The 18,533-nt window shown below is 40.7% G+C and overlaps 1 long non-coding RNA gene across 1 annotated transcript in view; it reads left to right on the forward strand.

The window, feature by feature from the left end:
- The window catches only part of LOC121927696, a 33,167-nt gene extending 15,158 nt beyond the window's left edge, over positions 1 to 18,009 (forward strand). Inside the window, exons 3-4 of the long non-coding RNA XR_006103307.1 lie at positions 4,413 to 4,569; positions 17,921 to 18,009. This is a non-coding gene — a long non-coding RNA (uncharacterized LOC121927696). The remainder of the gene's footprint in view (positions 1 to 4,412; positions 4,570 to 17,920) is intronic.
- The last annotated feature ends 524 nt before the right edge of the window (positions 18,010 to 18,533 follow it).

An 18,533-nucleotide genomic window follows, 5' to 3' on the forward strand; every position in this document is an offset into this window, starting at 1 on the left:
CAGGTAATAAACTTTCTGCTCCATTAACAACAGAATAATAAGACTATTTTGTGGTTTTTGGATTTTGTTGTATTTTGCTGCATGGCCAACACAGCTATTCCTATGTTACCTATATACAGTGCCCCTCTTGAAATGGGCCTAGCTTGTGCTTTGGATTTCTAAATGGAAATTGTGATTTATTTCATACTCAACCTATTTCCACTCCATCCCCACTTTCGTTTCTTGAGGATGATTAAGCTAAAATTGATTGCTTCTCCATTCATTTGGCTTTCCATCAATATTCAGCTCAAATTACTCTGGCCCTGTCCAGATGGGCCATTTTGTACGTACTCCGTACGTACTAGAGTTGCCTGGAGGCGTCTCTTTTAAATGCCCACAACCCTAGTACATATGGAGTACGTACAAAATGGTGGCGCCCTGTTCACACAGGCGCCGCCATTTTGATGTAATGGCCGCGTCGCATCCAAATGGCATGGTGCATCCGTTATGTCTTGGCATCGCTGAAGGGCACTTGTGGCGCCCTTTCAGTGACACCAGAAGGAGCTCTGTTTTGGAGCTCCTTCTGCCACGTGTGTCGCTGGCGCTGCCTTTAAACAGCTGCACCAGCGATACAGACAGAAAGGAGCCGAGCGGCCCCTTTCTCTCTCTCCCTGCTGCTGTTGGGGTGTCTTTGGGGCATGAAGCCCCAAGGACACCCCTTTCCAGGCCACGAGGAAGCAGCCTTTTGCCGCTTCCCCGAGGCCAGGAAAAGCGGCGGATCAGGCTCTCCGGGGCTGCAGCTGTGGCAGCTCAGGCCCCAATCCGTCGGGGAAAGGGGCGGGTGCAGGCCGCCCCAAAGGGGCAGTCTGTACACTGCCTCTGTGATCCTTTTCATGTCATGAAGTGGTTTGAGTATTAGACTACAACTCTGGGAAACCAGGGTTCAAATTCTCACTTCACCATGGAAACCCACTGAGTGACCTCGGGCAAGTCACACCCTCTCACCCTCAGAGGAAGGCAATGGCAAACTTCCTTTGAACAAATCATAGTTATGGAAACCCATTAGGGTTGCCATAATTAAGAAATGACTTGAAGGCACACAACAACAACAACAACAATCCAGCAATATGGTCACATTTTTTGTTCAAGAAAAGCCCATTTCCTTTTTACAGGCTTTTGACTGAATATTTTGCATTGCCTAACAAATCTAAAAGTCTTCCTCCTACACCATCCACACAATGAGGCTCCTCACCTTCACCTGTACAGCTAGCCCTGTGTTTGGAACAGGTGACGTTTCATAGGACCTTTTTATTCCCTATTTCTAAATATATATATATATACAGTGCTCCCTCGGGTTACGAAAGTAATTCGTTCCGCGGCCGCTTTCGTAACCCGAAAAGCCTTCGTAAGCCGAAATGCCATAGGCGCTAATGGGGAAAAGCCGCGATTTCGTGCGAAAAAGCCGAAAAAAGCACCAAAAGTTTTTTCGTAACCCGAAAAAACATTCGTAACCCGGAACAATTATTTCCTATGGGATTTTTTCGTATCCCGGAAATTTCGTAACCTGGGTATTTCGTATCCCGAGGTACCACTGTATATATATCTGTGTTTAGTGTTTTGTTGTAATGTTATAATATTTACATTACAGTACATTAGAGGAAAGGCAAAGTAGAAATGATTTAAACAAATAGGTAACTAAATCCCAGGTTAATCAAATTATCACTTCTTCTTTCCTACATTGATCAGTCCAAGATGATTTTGGACAAAAGCAGGGGTAACCAACCTTTGGGTCCTTAAGAGGTACACATGGTGTTGAGTTGTGAACTGGGGCTGTGTACCACTGTACATGGGTGGACCTAGCAGGGTGTTGAAACACCCCCCAAAAAACACATTCACGTGCAGCCATATAAACAAATATCTTATACTCAGTCATGGGCATAAGAACACATAGAGAGAGAGACTGCCCCCTGTTTATCTGCACATTCTTATACACTGTGCACACATATCTCCTCTCTCTTCCTTCACTCATTAGGGTTGCCAGAGTGAAAACTGAAGATGGTTCCCATATCTTTAACACATGTGTAGAAAAGGTAATTTCAACAGGTGTTGCTTCTTACATTGCTTTCTGAAATTCTCTTTTACACAAAGCCATTAAAGCTAGAAGAGCTTTCTAGTTTTCACTGTGGCAGCTCTAGTCCACATCCACACACACTGGAATTTATAAGAGAATTGGTGCAAGAGTGATGAAGCATACTGTTCCCATCACAGTTGCACTGCTTCAGCAGCAGTTTGTTTAGGAGTGTAGTTTACACGGGTTGGATGGCATGAAGACTCTAATAAATAATAAATAAAAATTTTTATTTTTATACCACCCTTCCAAAGATCAGGGCAGTTAACAACATAGTAAAAACAGTACAATATACAGAACATACATCAAAAATTATTATACAAATACAATAAAAACAGAATAAAAACCCCGTTAGCCAGTCTCCTTGCCAGTAAGGAGGAAGGGAGGCCTATTAGGACTTTAATCGGGGAATGCAACTCTACATTTCCCATCACAATTTCACTTCCTTAAGGTCAACAGGAAGAAGTAAAATATGGCAGGTGAGGAATGTGTTGGGTTGGATTTCGAGATGGCCACTTGGCTTCTCACACAGGCTGCACTGAAGACCTGCTGGCTACACACAACCAAATGTGTAATCCACAGGTTCTGCATTGCCAGTGACATCCTAATGGGGGTTCAAGTGGACGAATTTACTCCAGGTTCAGGAAACTAAGGGGGTTCAATGGCAGCTCCTCATTCCTCCCTTTCTCACTGAGGTGCCAGAACAGGGAAGCTTCTCCACTCCCCTCCCTCCTTCTCCTTCTCTTGGAATTTCCTTGAGTAAGGCAGAAAAGAAGGGAGGAGGTCAGGAGTGAGGTGATGGTAAGCACCACCTACATTTCTTTTTTAAAATGAATCCTTAAAGAAGTAGCCCTGCTAGTCTGGTGCATAAGAAGGGGAAGTGGAGAGAAGCAGAGAGAAAAAAGAAACCTAGCAGGCCCTTTAAGACTAACTGGCTTATGTTGTTAAGGAAAATGCAACATGGGACATACAGTAGTAGAAATAAAACATGTATGTGAAAGTCACAATGACTAAGCAAGAGCAATTAAGAAGCCACACAAGTGAAAAAGCTAATGTAATTTAGAAGTCTTGAATGTCAATGACAGAATTATAGAATGTACAATTGGAAACATCTGAGATTCATTAAGTGTACAAGGTGAAATGATGAAACTCTTAAGTATGGGTTGAACTATGTGAACCAATCAAAATGAATGTACACGCCCACTGGGTGGAAACTGACTGGTGGGTGGTGATTAACGATGGCTATAATAATTGCAATGTTTGCCAATGTATTTTGGTGGGTAGTTGTGGATAGTTGGAGTGTTTTGGAGATTGTAGAGATTGTTGAGGGCATTAGTATTTGTATATAGTAGAATAAAGTAGATCTTTTATATAAGACTACTGAGTTGTCTGGTGTCTTGAGTGAAGATACAAGAGCCAGCAGGATTCTGGAGAAGTTTGAAGACTTCTGAGGAAAAAGAGTGAGAAGGCTTGGAGAGTTTGTCAGGGTCTTCAGCCTATTCTCTGAAACTCTGCTGCTTTGGAGAAAAGCATTAACCACTGATCAAAGCTGATCAGCTCCGCTGCATAACAAGGTGGTGAGTTAGAGCCAGAGGTGAAGAGCTACAACTCCCATCATCCCTGACATATGTTTCAGCCCCTTTAAGACTTACTGATTTATATTTCAACATGAGCTCTTGTGGATATTAATCCACTTCCTGAGATGCAATGACTGAGAAAGTAAAACTCTTGTTGAAATATAAATCAGTTAGTTTTAAAGAGGCTGTAAATTTCCTCCCCTCCCCCTCTTCCTCCTGCTTCCCATTCATTTGTCCTCAAATGTGAATTACAGTTTTCCTTCTTCAGTGCTTTATCTTCCTGGCAGAATGGTGAGTCCAGAGGAGATTTTCAAGGGCCTGTAATGCAAGACTTATAATTAAGGGTTCTGATGTGATTGGATTGGCCAGATTAATATCCACAAGAACTCATGTTGAAATATAAATCAGTTAGTCTTAAAGGGGATGTAACATAAGCCAGTTAGTCTTAAAGGGCCTGCCAACACAACCGACACAAGGGAACTCTACTTTTCTGCACTCTATCTCTATTTCAAGATAAGGTAGAGAAATCCTTGTGTTGGGGGAAAAGATCTTGCTTTTGCTATCCCAACATGAAAGGTTCCCAAAGTAAATGTTAGAAGCCTGGTCTGTGCAAAGAGGATGGCTGGTTCTTTTACAGAGCTATAAGCGTACCAGAACTCAGTGCAAAGATATGGCAATCATTACAAGCTTTACAGAAGAATTTAAGTTCTATTGTTTTTTTTCCATAGGCTTCTTCAGAGCTGTTCCCAGTTGGAAAGAAGATGAGAAAAAGATGAGCATAGCAGGGGAACAAAATAGCTGCTATGCTGTGAAAATAAAATATTGGAGGGTGGTGTTAAAGGTGAAACCGGTCTATCACACTGGATTGTCACTTGCCTTGAATCTGTGAGTATTAATTCTTGCACAATGGAAAACAGACTTTTCAGGTATTAGTCTACATCTGCACTGCCAAAAAAATGCAGTTTGGCCCCAGAGGGAGAGAAGAACCAATGAACTTAATCCCTTCCCCATCAGCATTCCCTTCTCCGTTTGTGTCATGTCTTTTTAGATTGTACGCTTGAGGGTCTATAAAAAAATTAATCCACTCTGAGAGCCTTTGTGGCTGAAGAGGGGGGTATAAATACTCCAGATGAATAAATAAATATACATTAATGTAATTTAAACATATTAATCCATTATTATTATTATTATACTGTAATACATCATTTATATCTAATTAATTGATTATATTTTTAACTGACATGGTTATATTTGCAAAGTTCAGTACAACTTCATTACAAAGTTCAATATTTTTACTGCCTGTGTTTCTTTTCTAGCCATTATTATTATTTATTTCATTTCATGATTATTGCTGAATATAGTTTTGATGGGGATGTTAAAAATAATCCACACTTGGGCGTCCAGTATGTTAGGTACATTACTGTGCATTGGCATCATGTCAAGTGGTGTTCATTTTCACAAATGCACCATGGAAAGGGAGACACACAGCAGGAAACAGTGGTGCTGTAAATAGTGGCCATGTAAAATATGCTGGCTCTTAGGTGGCTTGTAATAATAATTACTTTTCAATAGCTATGAAATAAATAGCTAAAGGCCATGAAAAGATGTTGAACATTATTAGCCAACCACCTGTGATGTTACACTCATAGTTTTGCTTCTAAGGGTGATGGTATACACCCTCTTCTAAATAATAAAAATTAATGCATTTATTTGAAACATTGTCAACTGTCTTCAAATTTAAAGATTCCTTGGCACTGGCAATTGATGCAAATCCATCAACCCTTTAACCTGTATGTCTGTAGGTATATAAATCATTCTTTAACTTGTCTATAGCCGTGCATGTGTCAAGTTTTCTAAGAAGAAAATAACTCCAAAGGAGTTAAAAATGTCATTAACAATTAGCATGTTGTGGCATTCGTCTATGTCATTTCAGTCAAGTGAATGTGCATTGTCTGAATTATGTCACCCTTATTTTATTATTCAAGTGTGTAAATCATACAGAAATGTTTTGAAAGTTCAAACCATTCACTATCATTTCTACATTGCTCTGGACCATTAGTGTTTTTTCCAAAGGGCATTTTTGACACATACAGTATGGGGCGTATCTGACACACATACTGTCTTTGGCATAACTGTGTAAGATGCATCACTTGTTTTGAGAGTTCAGTTAGAATTGCAGGAGAGTCATGCCATTTCATCAAAGATCAGGTATAGAAAACAACATATTCTTGGTATATTTTATTTCCTAAGTTACTGCATATTTTTAAAGATTAAGCTGTAAAATGTTCATCTTGTACACATTTTCAAAATTTAGATTTGTTTCATCCTCTCATCTTTAAGTAGAAATCTTCTCTGTCACTATACATATACATGTGCACATACTGTTGTTTTCAATACAAACGTTTATTTCCCTGTTGTATTTATTTAAAGAAAGCTTTGGGGTTTTTAGGTTAAGAAAATCTTTGTGATTTTTTTTTGCCAAAAAGTTCAAAAAGGTTAAAAGCGCATTTTAAAAGTGCAGAAATTCCCATTCTCAGTACTCAGTGAGGAGTAAGCATTTTGAAAAATTTTATTCTTGCATCTAAGAATGAAAGAAGCAAAGAATCAGACCCCCATGCCTGTGTATGTCATGATTTCTTCTCCTCTTTCACAAAGGTTCCCATTAAACCTGATTAGAATAGTTTCCCATGCAATTTTGTGGCAATAACCAGGTGAAGAAAAAAAAGGGGGGGCACAGGTGAATGCCACAGCCCAAAAGCAGATGTTTGAGGAGCAGTGGTGTCACTTCCTCTTAGGGTGTCACCTGGTGTGTCCGCACGCCCTGCACCCCCCAGTGACACCAGTGAGATCAAAACAAAAGGTAATCAGCACTCCAGCATTCCTAGATTCTTATACTGCTTTCTCTTTAGGTTTCATTCAGTACTAATTCAGTAGTGTCATGACACACATATGGTTATAATAGAAAATAAGTTTGGCCCTGTGCAGACGGGCAGGAAGGGGTGGCGAGACACCGCCCCTTTCTGCCCCGGATCGGTGCCATGGCATACCTATGCCGCGGAACCAATCCAGCCTCCGCAGAGCACAAATAGTAGCCAGTTTTTCTGGCTCCTTTTTGTGCCTGCGAAGAGGTGCCACAGCCGCTGCCGGGTGGCTTGGCCATGCCTCTTTGGTGCAGCTCCATTTCGGCACTGTGCCAAAGGGACTTCATCATTGCGCACACCATCTGAATAGCTGTGTGCCAAAATGGCGTCCGGGCAGCGCAGGGAGGGCTCTGAGGAGTTTATCACATGGGAGGAATTTCTCTTCATTTTGAATGAAAAGAAAGTGGGGCCAGAACACATTCATGTGAATTCACTAGTCAGCAAATTTACGTGAATTCGAATTACGTTCAAACTGACTTCCCATTGCCCAAAGATAGCATATCATTGCCTGAAATTGCATGTGATCACCTCTCATGCAATAACATGAAACCCCATGATTGTGTTCGGACTGACTTTGCATTGCCCGAAATTGCATGTGGTAGTCTGTCACGCAATAATGTGAAACCCCATGATTGCGTTTGGATTGCCATTGGATTATACTTCCAGTTTCCCTTGTTTGATAAACTCCTGAGTGTGGGGATGCTCAGCCCTCACCTTGCCCGCAAGATGGTGCTTTTTGCCTGTCTGTACCAAGCCGTTGGCCTGTTACAGACTGCCAAAATAAAGCGGCTTCGGGTCTCTTTGGAGGTATGCTGTTTAAATGATGCATGGGTCCTAAGAATCTGGAAACTGCACCAAAGCTGCACTCCAGTGCTTAGGAATGGAGTGTGGCTTTGGCGCGAGTTCCGGACTCTTACGACACATGCATCATTTAAATAGCATACCTCCAAAGAGACCCGAAGCAGCTTTATTTTGGCAGTCTGTAACAGGCCGTTATTTCCTTGTTTAATTTATATCCCACTTTCTCCTAATTCAGGAGCCAAGGCAGCTTACAAATATTTTAAAACCAGGGTACAGTTTAAAACATTATTCATACAAAAGTTAAAAAAATGAAGGGAAGTTCAGTTAAAAACACAAAGTAAAACAATATAATGCGCAATTAAAACATAGCAGTTTACCATTTTCATTAACCAAAAAACAGGCCATGTTGCAGCAGCAGCAACAACAACAACAAAAACAACAAAAACTCAGCTGCAGCGCTTTTAAGATGAAAAGATTTAATATAACATGAACTTTCAAAGATTCACAACCCACTTTCTCAGAAACATGTAATTCCAGAATGAGAGAGACAGCGTGGTGTAGTGGTTTCAGCATTGGACTATGACTTTGGAAACCTTAGCTCAAATCCTCTGTGATCCATGGAAATCCATTGGGTGACCTTGGGCAAGTCAGACTCAGTCTCAGAGGAAGGCAAAGGCAACTAACCTCTGAACAAATCTTGCCAAGAAAATAAGCTCACCTTTAGGTTGCTGCAAGTAAGAAATGGCTTGTTGAAGGAACACAACAACATAGGGTTAGGGATGGGATGTACACAGTCATATGAGAGTGAATCTGAATGCAGAATGGTTAACAGTTACTGCTTGATCATTAGATACGAAGTGTTGCTGCATGTTAAAATTTAGGTCCACGGTAGTTTCTATGATGATACTAGGCTACAGGGTGGTAGTGGAGCTTCCTTTGCCTAAACCTTGTTACCACTTTATTACTCATTGGAACATGAGTAGTGAGATGTATGTGACAAGAATTCAGTTCAGGAAATCCCTTTCTCTCACACACTTTCTCTCTCTCTCTCTCTCTCTCTCTTTCTTTCTTTTTTAAAAAAGAAGGATTATAATTTGAGGATTAAAATAATGTCACTTGAAAATACAAAGGACAATGCTAGTGGAAGATTAAAAACAGCAATGTCCATTACAATTATTTCTGATATTTCTATTAGTATGGCATTTCCATTCTTACATGTATAAATTAGATAATTAGATGATAACAGGAATGCAACAGAGCAACAAATTAAATTACCCCATGCTTTTGTTTGTCTGCTTTCCAGATATCCTTTTGTTATGCTTTATGCTGCTTGTATAGCAGCCTTCCCTTTCACTGAGCTTGCCCATATAGGAAAATAATTGCAATAATATTCATAATGTGAACGAAAAGTAATGAATGCTTTTTCCCCCTCGGGAAAACTGGATGTAGTCTTATCCCTATGTTTTGCTCACAAGATGGAAATTACTTTTAAAAAAGCAACAAAGTGAGGACAAAGAGTGAATACAATCTCTGGTGTGGAAGCCTTCTGTAAAATCTCCTTAGTAACACGCTGATTCCTTATCTGTTTTTTTTTAAATACTCCAGACAATTTGTTAATCTTCAGAGCATTTGATGAGGAGGGCTCCAAGACTAAACACATTTGCTGGGGGTAAATAGCAACATAAAGACAGTAATTCTAAGTAAAACCTAGAACTGATGCATATTTTACATATTCTTTTCAAAATCAGATAGAAAATCAGCATGTTAGTATGGAGATTTTACGAAAGGCTTCCACACCAGAGATTTTATTCATTCTTGGTCTTCACTTTGTTGCTTTAAGTTTTCTTTGAGTAATTTTCAACTTGTGAGCAAAACATTTCCCTTCCATATTTTCTCTGTTTAGTTTTGGTTCTTTCTCATCCTTTTAAATAATAAAATGTAGCAACTCTGCCATCTCCCCAGATGTAAATGCCTCACCACCATTCCATTGCATTTTGGCAGAGCAATATCTATGCTATGGCCTATATATATTATTCTATATCATTTTCTGCCTCTATCCTTTCTAGAAATATCACTTTGGCTCTTTCTTTCTCAAATCACATTTCCTTTGCTCTAATTTCTTCTCTTACATTGCAGCTATGAGCAATGGGCAAATAAAGGGAATAATCAGGACTGGAACTGTAGAACAGGCAATAAAGGTTAATAATAATAATAATAACAGGCAGCATGTGTTTTCAACTCCTTCCCTACATATTGTGATCACAGTGAAAAGCAACTCCCCACTATTTGGTATAGGGAAATGAACGATTGCCTTCTCACCACCAGACTAAAGGACAGTTGCCTCCTTGGATGTAACAAGGGTTGTTCTCGGAAGCTTGCTGGAAAAAAGCATCTTGCAGAAGAAAAAGCAAGAACTGAGGTTGCATCTACACTGCAGAATTAATGCAGCTTGATGCCACCTAAACACCATGGCTTAATGCTATGCAAATCTGGGATTTTTAGTTTTGTGAGATATTTAGCCTTCTCTGTCAGAGAACTCTAGTGCCACAACAAACTATAGATCCCAGGATTCCATAGCATTGAGCCATGGCAGTAAAAGTAGTGCCATACTACATTAATTCTGTTGTGTTGCAGCAGCCCAAGAGGAACGTAGGAAGATCAGAATCATGTCACTTCAATTGTCATATCCAATTTCGTATGTGCCACGTTTCTGTGTGATGGTGCAGCTGTCACCTTCAATCATCTTAAAAGATGGTAGGACAGGTGGCGTCACATCAAGGCTTTCAGGTTTATCATGATTAAAGAACACCTTGTTTGCAAAAAGGGACAGCTGAATGGTGAGAAAAGGGAGACTAGGCATCAAATTTGCCTCTCTGCCACCAACTCAGAGCTGGAAGAAAGGACGAGAGCCTGCACCCTCAGGGCTTCTGTCCTTGGTGGGTTTGTCCAACCTACTTGTCCAACCTATTTCTAAGCAGAGGAAATGGGGATTCCAGTCTGATTGGCAACAGGCTGAACCCATACAGAGGAAGCAGGCCTTCTTCCATCCTGCTTATGCATCTGTTCCACTAGTTGCGTGTGCTTTCAACATTGACTTCATTATGTTGTGTTTTTTCCTATATCCCTTTGTCTGAGAAGCTTCCCTTGGCATGGAAAGGGAGTGTTCTTCATTAATACAATGAAGTCCTGTTAGGATATAACCTACAAAAAACGCACCCAGAGTATCTGCTTTTTTATTCCATTGTTGGATAGATGGATACTGTCTATGGTATAGTTTCCATGATAGTGCCAAATACAATATATATGTAAATCAATTACTGATAAAACATGTTTTCCAGTACAGTGGTGCCTCGGGTTACGAAATTAATTCGTTCCGCGGCCGCTTTCGTAACCCGAAAAGCCTTCGTAAGCCGAATTGCCATAGGCGCTAATGGGGAAAAGCCGCGTTTCGTGCGAAAAAGCCGAAAAAAGCACCAAAAATTTTCTTCGTATCCCGAAAAAACATTCGTAACCCGGAACAATGATTTCCTATGGGATTTTTTCGTATCCCGAAAATTTCGTAACCTGGGTATTTCGTATCCCGAGGTACCACTGTATGAGTTTATTCAGATACAAATGTACCCATAATAGCCAATTAATCTGGGTAAAAGTCATAGAGTTAATCAATAAAAAATCAATCTAGTACCAGCTTTAAATCAGAACAGAGGGTTCAGAATCAGAATCTCTTTCCACTGCAATTATATCTTTGACAGTGGAAATTAAATATAATTTATATTGACAGTTTTCATATAAAGGCCATCATCCTGTTGGTGGCATACACTGGCATAAAATTCTGTTAAACCAGTGGGTGCCCCTACCCCTTGTCAAAGGATGTATTCAATACATATACTCAAACCTCTATTCACTGATCATTGGGTCTTAAAATGCTTGTAAAACATGCTGTGATATGATGAGAATGTGTATGTATATATGTATATATATGGGGGGAGAATTGAAATTTACATGTGGGACAAATTAAAGCTATCCATCCCTATGCTTTCACAAGTCTTCAAGGAAAGTGAATTGGACCCACCAACGCATGGATCAAAATGTCTTTAAATGTCTAGGTGAGTCTAGGTCTTTCAGATAAGTGGCATCCATCGTGTGAAGCCCTGAAAAAAGCATTGATCATCTTTGAGCTAAAGGTGACACAAGCATGCACAAACCATTTTGTTCCTGATTTTATGGGAAAGGGTTTTCTCTCCTATGGCATGCACACAATAGAAGGCCCAGTGTCATTAAGAGAGTTACAGAGGTGAACAATGTGATTGTGAAGGGTCTTGTGGAAACACTAAAGCCTCCTGGTCACAACAGGAAGCACAGTCTCCTGATGTTGTCATGGCCTTCTCCTCTCTTGTTCATCACACACTGGCTCCCTGTCAGCCATGATACAGTTGTTTGGAAAGGAAGACATCCTGCCTTTCCAGAACAATCCTTGGTACATTATAGTAGGCAAGACAAAGGGAGATTCTGGGTTGTTGTTGTTGTTATTATTATTATTACTATTATTATTAACCTTTATTTATAAAGCGCTGTAAATTTACACAGCGCTGTACATACAATCTTTTTAATCAGACGGTTCCCTGCCCTCAGGCTTACAATCTAAAAAGACACGACACAAAAGGAGAAGGGAGTGGTGGTGGGGAAGGGGATGAGGTCCAGCAGTCTCCTCTATCTCCGAGGCCTGGACCAAGGGAGATGGACTGGAGGGAGGACTTCGCTACTTGGAGCTAGCCTGCCTCTTTCTCCCTCAAGATAGTGGCTGAAGGGAGGGCTTGTCTTCTTCCAGGCAGGCCTGGTGGAGCTAGCCTGCCTCTCTCCCCCTCAAGATGGTGGATGAAGGGTTCATGAAAGAAAATGTCCTATCTAATACAGCATCTCAAATTAATAGGCATCATGTTGCCCATTTAATAAAACTGAACACATCTGTCTAAACTGGAGGAAAATATCACAATTTCTTTCCTAGTACTGATATTTCTTTATTTCAAGTTTGGTAACTTTTTGAGAATTCAAGGTCTTTTTTGTCCTTTTGATACTGAAAAACTCAGTTTTTGGCTTAAAACAGCTCCAAATTTTTCACAGTAATCTTAGAAATGAAGAGAGTTAAGATGAAAGCGGGTGAAAATACTGATTTTTAACTAGACATGTAAACACAGAAACGTCATACAACATTCCTTCCACATTTTACTATATAATCTCATTTTCTTTTGCCCACATTTTGGTCTAGTTGTCTGAATATTGTTGTTCTTGTTGTTTATATTCCTCATAAAATTCACAAATTAGTCTATGTATTGCAGTGGCATTTTTAGCTAAGGATCTTTAAGGAATCTGGCGTTTTTGAATTTTCTGTTGAAATTCCTGAACTGCAGCTCCTGGACGTGTGCAAAATGAAATTTCACTATCCATTGGTTTTCCATCTACATAAGGTAGTCAGGGCTGGGTTGAGATATACTCAGTTATTAAGCATGTCAGATTTAAGAGTCTTCATAGGAAAGGGGTGTGCATTATTCTAACATATTTGTTTGTATTTTTGTTTTGGATATTTTGTATACAAGTTCCCTGCATAATCTGAAAGCCTTGTGCATAAATCCAGCACTGACTGCAGTGATTGGCAGTTCAGCTATATCAAAACATGTTTAAATAGATCTTCAAATATGTATTTAAATACTTCTTCTCAAAGGAATTTTAAATCTCATAATTAATGTGGATTAATGTGGATATGGAACAGGAGAAAAATATGTGTGACAATATGCAAAGCTGACATCTTCCAGAGAGAGATGGTCTTTCCCATATTTAAGGGCCATTGCAATGGACCCAGAAAATGAGCTTCTGTATCCAGATAGAGAGCTACTTGGTCAGATATTTGGTCTTAAAGTGGCCACTCGGTTTTGTTTTGTTTTTTATTTATTGAAGAGGGTTCATATTCCCTGATAAAGAAAACCAAACCATCACAGAATGAGGCTCCAGGCACAGCTTTCAAATGTGTCTGTGTAATGTAGCAATTCAAGATCCACTATAAAAAGTGAATTAGATGAATATATCTGCAGGCAAAAACAGCACTCAGTAGAAAGTCACTGGGAAATTAAACACATTAAGTGTGTCTGTATCTGTGTGTGTCTCTGTGTGTCTGTGTCTGTGAGTCTGTGTTTGGGAGGGAGCTTTTAACATTTGGGTGTAGGTTAAATTCTCATTAATAAGCAGGAGGACTCCGTCATGTACATCCCTGAGGCTATGAGGTTAAATATCTATACATACAACAAACATATGGCTTCATTTGGAATCACAAGGACATAGTTTTCCTGGGATAGAAGGCAAGATGTGATATGTAAACTAGTTAGCAGAATACCAATAATACTGTACAACCCAAACATTTCCCTTTGTCTATAAATACTTATCACATCACTGTTTGAAAATAACTGCTTACAAATAATGAGCTACTTGTAATTAATTTCTTTCTCCAATAACTAAAGTATCACAACATTACATGACAATTGTAATTACGGTAATGAAGGATAACCCCATGCCTTGCTTTAACAATGGCTTTTACTTAATTTTGGATGTAAGGTCTCACAAAATGGAAGAGGAAGAACATCACTTGGTTCAAGGCCTGGCTTGTGCTGTGCCTTTTGCTGCTGTCTCATGCTCTATTATTATTACTCAGGTGGCAATGAGACAACAAGGTGTTTTGGACTACAATCCAATGTGTGCTGGCACTCTAAGATAGATGGATGGATGGGTAGGTAGATGCATTTCTTTTTTAAAAAGTAATTAACAGTAAATAGTTAGTTTTATGACATAGGAAAATATATAACTTTAACTGCAATGCTAACAGTAAATAACTACTTTTGGGCCTTGGGTCTGTAACTTTTAAAAGGAGATCCTCAGCATTGTATCTGTCATAGCGTGAGATGAGAAAAATAATCTTATTTCCACTGAGTTCATAGTTGCTTCTTCCCATGTAAGTCCACATAGGATTGCAGACTCAAAAAGACTCCACCAAGCCTAGCCTAAAATAAGAAGGCGGCCCTCCCTCCATACATCTGACATCATCTGGCATTGGCAGGAGTGAAAGGCAGGTCCAGCTCCATCAGACCTAGCCTAGAGAAGAAGGCCCTCCCTCCATGCCATCTGATATCATCCGGTCTCAGTTGAAGTTCTAGTTCAAAAAACTGAACTGTCAGAAGCTCTGATGTTTGCCTTTTTTAAGTACAGGGTGATTCAAAAATAGTACAAAAGTAAAAGTAAAACTGTTCTTATTTGGTTTAGCACCATTCTTTTTGAATCACCTGATATAATATAAAGTGGCCCTGTCACATTAATTATCTTTGTTGGATAGAGGAAGGATGAAGAGTATTGCAATGAATTGAGACTAGGAACCAAAGAGAGTAAGGTAAAAGCAAGGCAATTGAACACTGCACTGTTTGAAAGTGCTTTATTGCTAGACCAGAACTGGTGTATAACAGCCTTAAAATGAACTGAAAAATGTATGTCTTACTCTAGAACCTGCCCTCCATTCTCACACCAAAGTTGCTGTCTGCAAGGGCATCCTGCTGAGATGCACAGAACATCTGCTGTCACTAGTCCTTTGCTCTGGGGTCAGAACAAGGTGCCTGTGTGATCATTGCTGGGCATCTCATTCTGACTTCAGAAGCAAGCAACCCACAATGGCAGATGCACCTGGCTCAGTGGGACACCCATGCAGACAGACAGCCTGTCACAGGAATGGATGGCCAGGTAATGGGAGGTTGGAAAAGCTGTGGGGCTAGGATAGTTCAAGCTGCCCGTGAGGCCAGGATTGCTTTTCCCACCATGTTATTTTCACATCATAACTGCTCTTCTAGCTATCTGCTGAAACAGTTTGGAAACTTATATGCACTCATCCATCAACCCATACTACACCCTGAAAACTTCTCTCATCACAAAACCTGTAGTAAAATCTGTGTTTTATACTGATTTAACTTTGGTTTGATGCCAGGAATTGCTCCCTACACCTAGGATGTAACAGTTGGTCCTTGTAAAAAGGTCATAGAGGTTAGCGGGCAGCCTATCTTAGTGGAAATCAGCCAGGAAAAGACGACATGAACCTGATTACAGGGATAAGATTTGCTGCCATTTCCACCCTCTTATAGTTCAGGATACAGCCATGCCATTGCAGCAGCTTCATCCTATTTTCTAAGTAGTGGCTTTCTCTGTAAAATGCATTGGGCATGGTATCAGCTTTCACTTTGGATCATATAAGAGCCTGGCTTCTTCTAGTCTGTGCTGGAACTCTAGAAGAATATATGTGCAAAACATGACATTTGGGTAGTGCTGACAGGCTCAGACTGCTGTTTTATTTTTGGAAAGTAGCCTACAGCTATTATGACTGGCTTTTTGATAGACACCATGCAGTGTTCTTTCAAGGGAGAATTAGCTATAAAAATTCATGTAGCCCTAGGCTTTGGAATTATACTTAATTTTTGAATCTGTTGTCAAGAAAGCAGGTATTCAGTTAAAACTGGATCGACTCACCTCCATTTAAGGTGCACTTACTCCCCCATATATTTCTCTCTCTCTCTCTCTCTCTCTCTCTCACACACACACACACACACACACCATTCATTTATATATGATATTCTACTGTTGATATCTTTTGTGAGAAAGATGTTTTATACATTCAGTGTTTCTTTCTTATCCAAAGTGTCTGAACTTAAGGTTATAGACTTGCCTGCTAATGAACCACCATGGGAGAAACAGCATTAAAACAGCCATAGTGTGTGCTTAACATTCTCTTTCCAGCTCTTTTTCTCCCCAGCAGACAAGGGGTTAATGATCACCACCCTCATTACAATGCATGACCTCTGAATATTAAGTGTTCAAATGTTTTCTGTGCAATATGGTGAATTGGGAAGGAAAGTAAATGTTACACACACACACGCCACACAAAGCAAGTCTTTCAGTATTGTCTTTTAAAATGGCATCTCTGTCTTGGTGGACATATGATCCCAGCCAATCAGAAAGCACATTGCCTGCATGATGACTTCAGTCATATGTAACACTGTGGTAACATCATTACCTGTTTCCAACTAGAAACAAAAAAAAAGGTTTATGTTCTCTTTGACTAGTAAAATTGTGCATATCAGGAAGATCCAGTTGCTCAGATCTCTTTTCTCCTGTCGTGAGGGGGATGAGTGGAAAGTTGCAAGACTTTCCCTGCCTAAAGAATGTGACCAGGAAAGAGATTCTAAGGGACTGTCGCCGGGTCCTGAACCCCATCGGCGGGGGAGGGTGGTCCCATGGGTTCCATAATGCACAGTCAGGAGGCAAGCAGATGCTGCACGTAACTTTAATGTAACAAAAAAAAAATAGGCCCGAGGGCAACAATAACAGGGCAGGTTACCTCACAGCCCAAACAGGAAACAGAAACTAGAGTCCCAGCTACCGCGAGGCCAGCATGCGGTCCGGTTTAATTCACCAGGCTAAGGCCTGTTACAGTGAATCGGGTGTTGGGTCTTCCAAGTAGTCGGGGGCTTTGCTCTGAGCGCGGCTTCGGGACCCACGTTCAGGCGGCCAGCACCTCCCTCTGATATCCCACAGCAAACCAGAGTTGATTACTGGGCAGGCTTGATAAGGCTCCGGGTCGTCACCAGTAGGGTGCACTCGAGGGGCCCACCAACTTTCCCCGGCGGGTCACAGCTCCGCATCCCTCCCCGAAACTGTCCCTTGACCCCGGAAGTGTCTTAAGTTGATTTCTGCCGACAGGGCGTCTCGAACCCTTGCTTCCACTTTGTCTCGTGGCCAGTTCCCTCGTCGCCCCTCGGCGTTTCAGGTCCCGTACATTTTGCTCTCCGCCCCCCTGACTCCGGTGTTTCTCCTTTTCTACCAACTGACCCCGCCCCCTCATCTGTCTTCGTTCTAGGCCCAGCTGCCTCCACACTAGCCTGCCTTCCTTCCCCACTCCGGGCTCCTTCGGGGTCCTCCAGGGCGTTGTCCTCCAAGGTGGGACCCCAACCTGACTCCTCACCCTCCTCCATCCTCTGACAGGGACATTGAAGCATGAATACCTGTAGCTACTTGCAGCTGCCCAGTGTGCATTCTGGACCAAGGTCCAGTGCAGTTGCACCCCTTCATCTCCCAGATATAACATCGTACAGTAAAAGCAGCTGGTCATGATGCATGATGGACAAAGAGAGCAGGGACATGATTGTTTGGTAGAAGTGGTCCATAGAAGGTCGTGACCCCAAAGCACAGAGCATAAAATAAAGGTTACAAAGAAGGGAATAACCTTTTTACATCATTACTGAGATGGGAAAATGTCACTTGAGATGGGAAAATGTCATCCTGCTCTTGGGATATAGGATGTCCATCAGAATATGGACATGACAACCATACCTGCAGAATGGTAGATGCTAAAACAATTCAATTGGGGAAACTAAGTTAATTAGTCTAAGGAATATTAAAATTAATATCTGGACTTAAATTTTTTTTTCCCCCAGGGCATTCTTTCAACAGGATAACCACAGCGAATAAAGTTTTCTCTACAATAAGATTTTGTTATTCCAATTTAAGATGGTCTTATAGATGGACAAGGAACCTGCACATTAATTCTTTATGGGTGATTACTTATGAAGACTATTGGGAACAACTGCTGAAAGCCACCCAAAACATCCTGTTTGCCATTTTGTTTCCTGATAATCTTTTGTACATATCTGTTGTCCTGAAGACATCAGTAGTGGGAAAACCACTTTCTGGATGTATCTGTGCTAAGGCTGTACAATTAATTCACCCAAATCCCAAAGAAGTTTGGCCCAGTTTGAATCCACATCACTGCATCAGGCCCTGAACTAAAAGAGGGGCTTGTATAGCCTCGGTTTATGCTAATCCCTTGGTTTGCATGAGCTGAGACAATATATTCAAGTTAAGAAAGACAAGAAAGGCAACCTGCAGTTGGAACACTGTAGGTATGATCCAGGCTATTTGCCAGTTTCTCAAGCAAATAAACAGATCTTTGTCTGCTGGGAGAGATTAAATGTTCCTTTTGTTCCATTATTACAGATGAGGATAAACTATCACAATGGTATAACACTACTAGTGCATTTTCCATTTTCA

The sequence above is a fragment of the Sceloporus undulatus genome, chromosome 4 (genome assembly GCF_019175285.1).
Source record: "Sceloporus undulatus isolate JIND9_A2432 ecotype Alabama chromosome 4, SceUnd_v1.1, whole genome shotgun sequence".
Classification (NCBI taxonomy): domain Eukaryota; kingdom Metazoa; phylum Chordata; class Lepidosauria; order Squamata; family Phrynosomatidae; genus Sceloporus; species Sceloporus undulatus.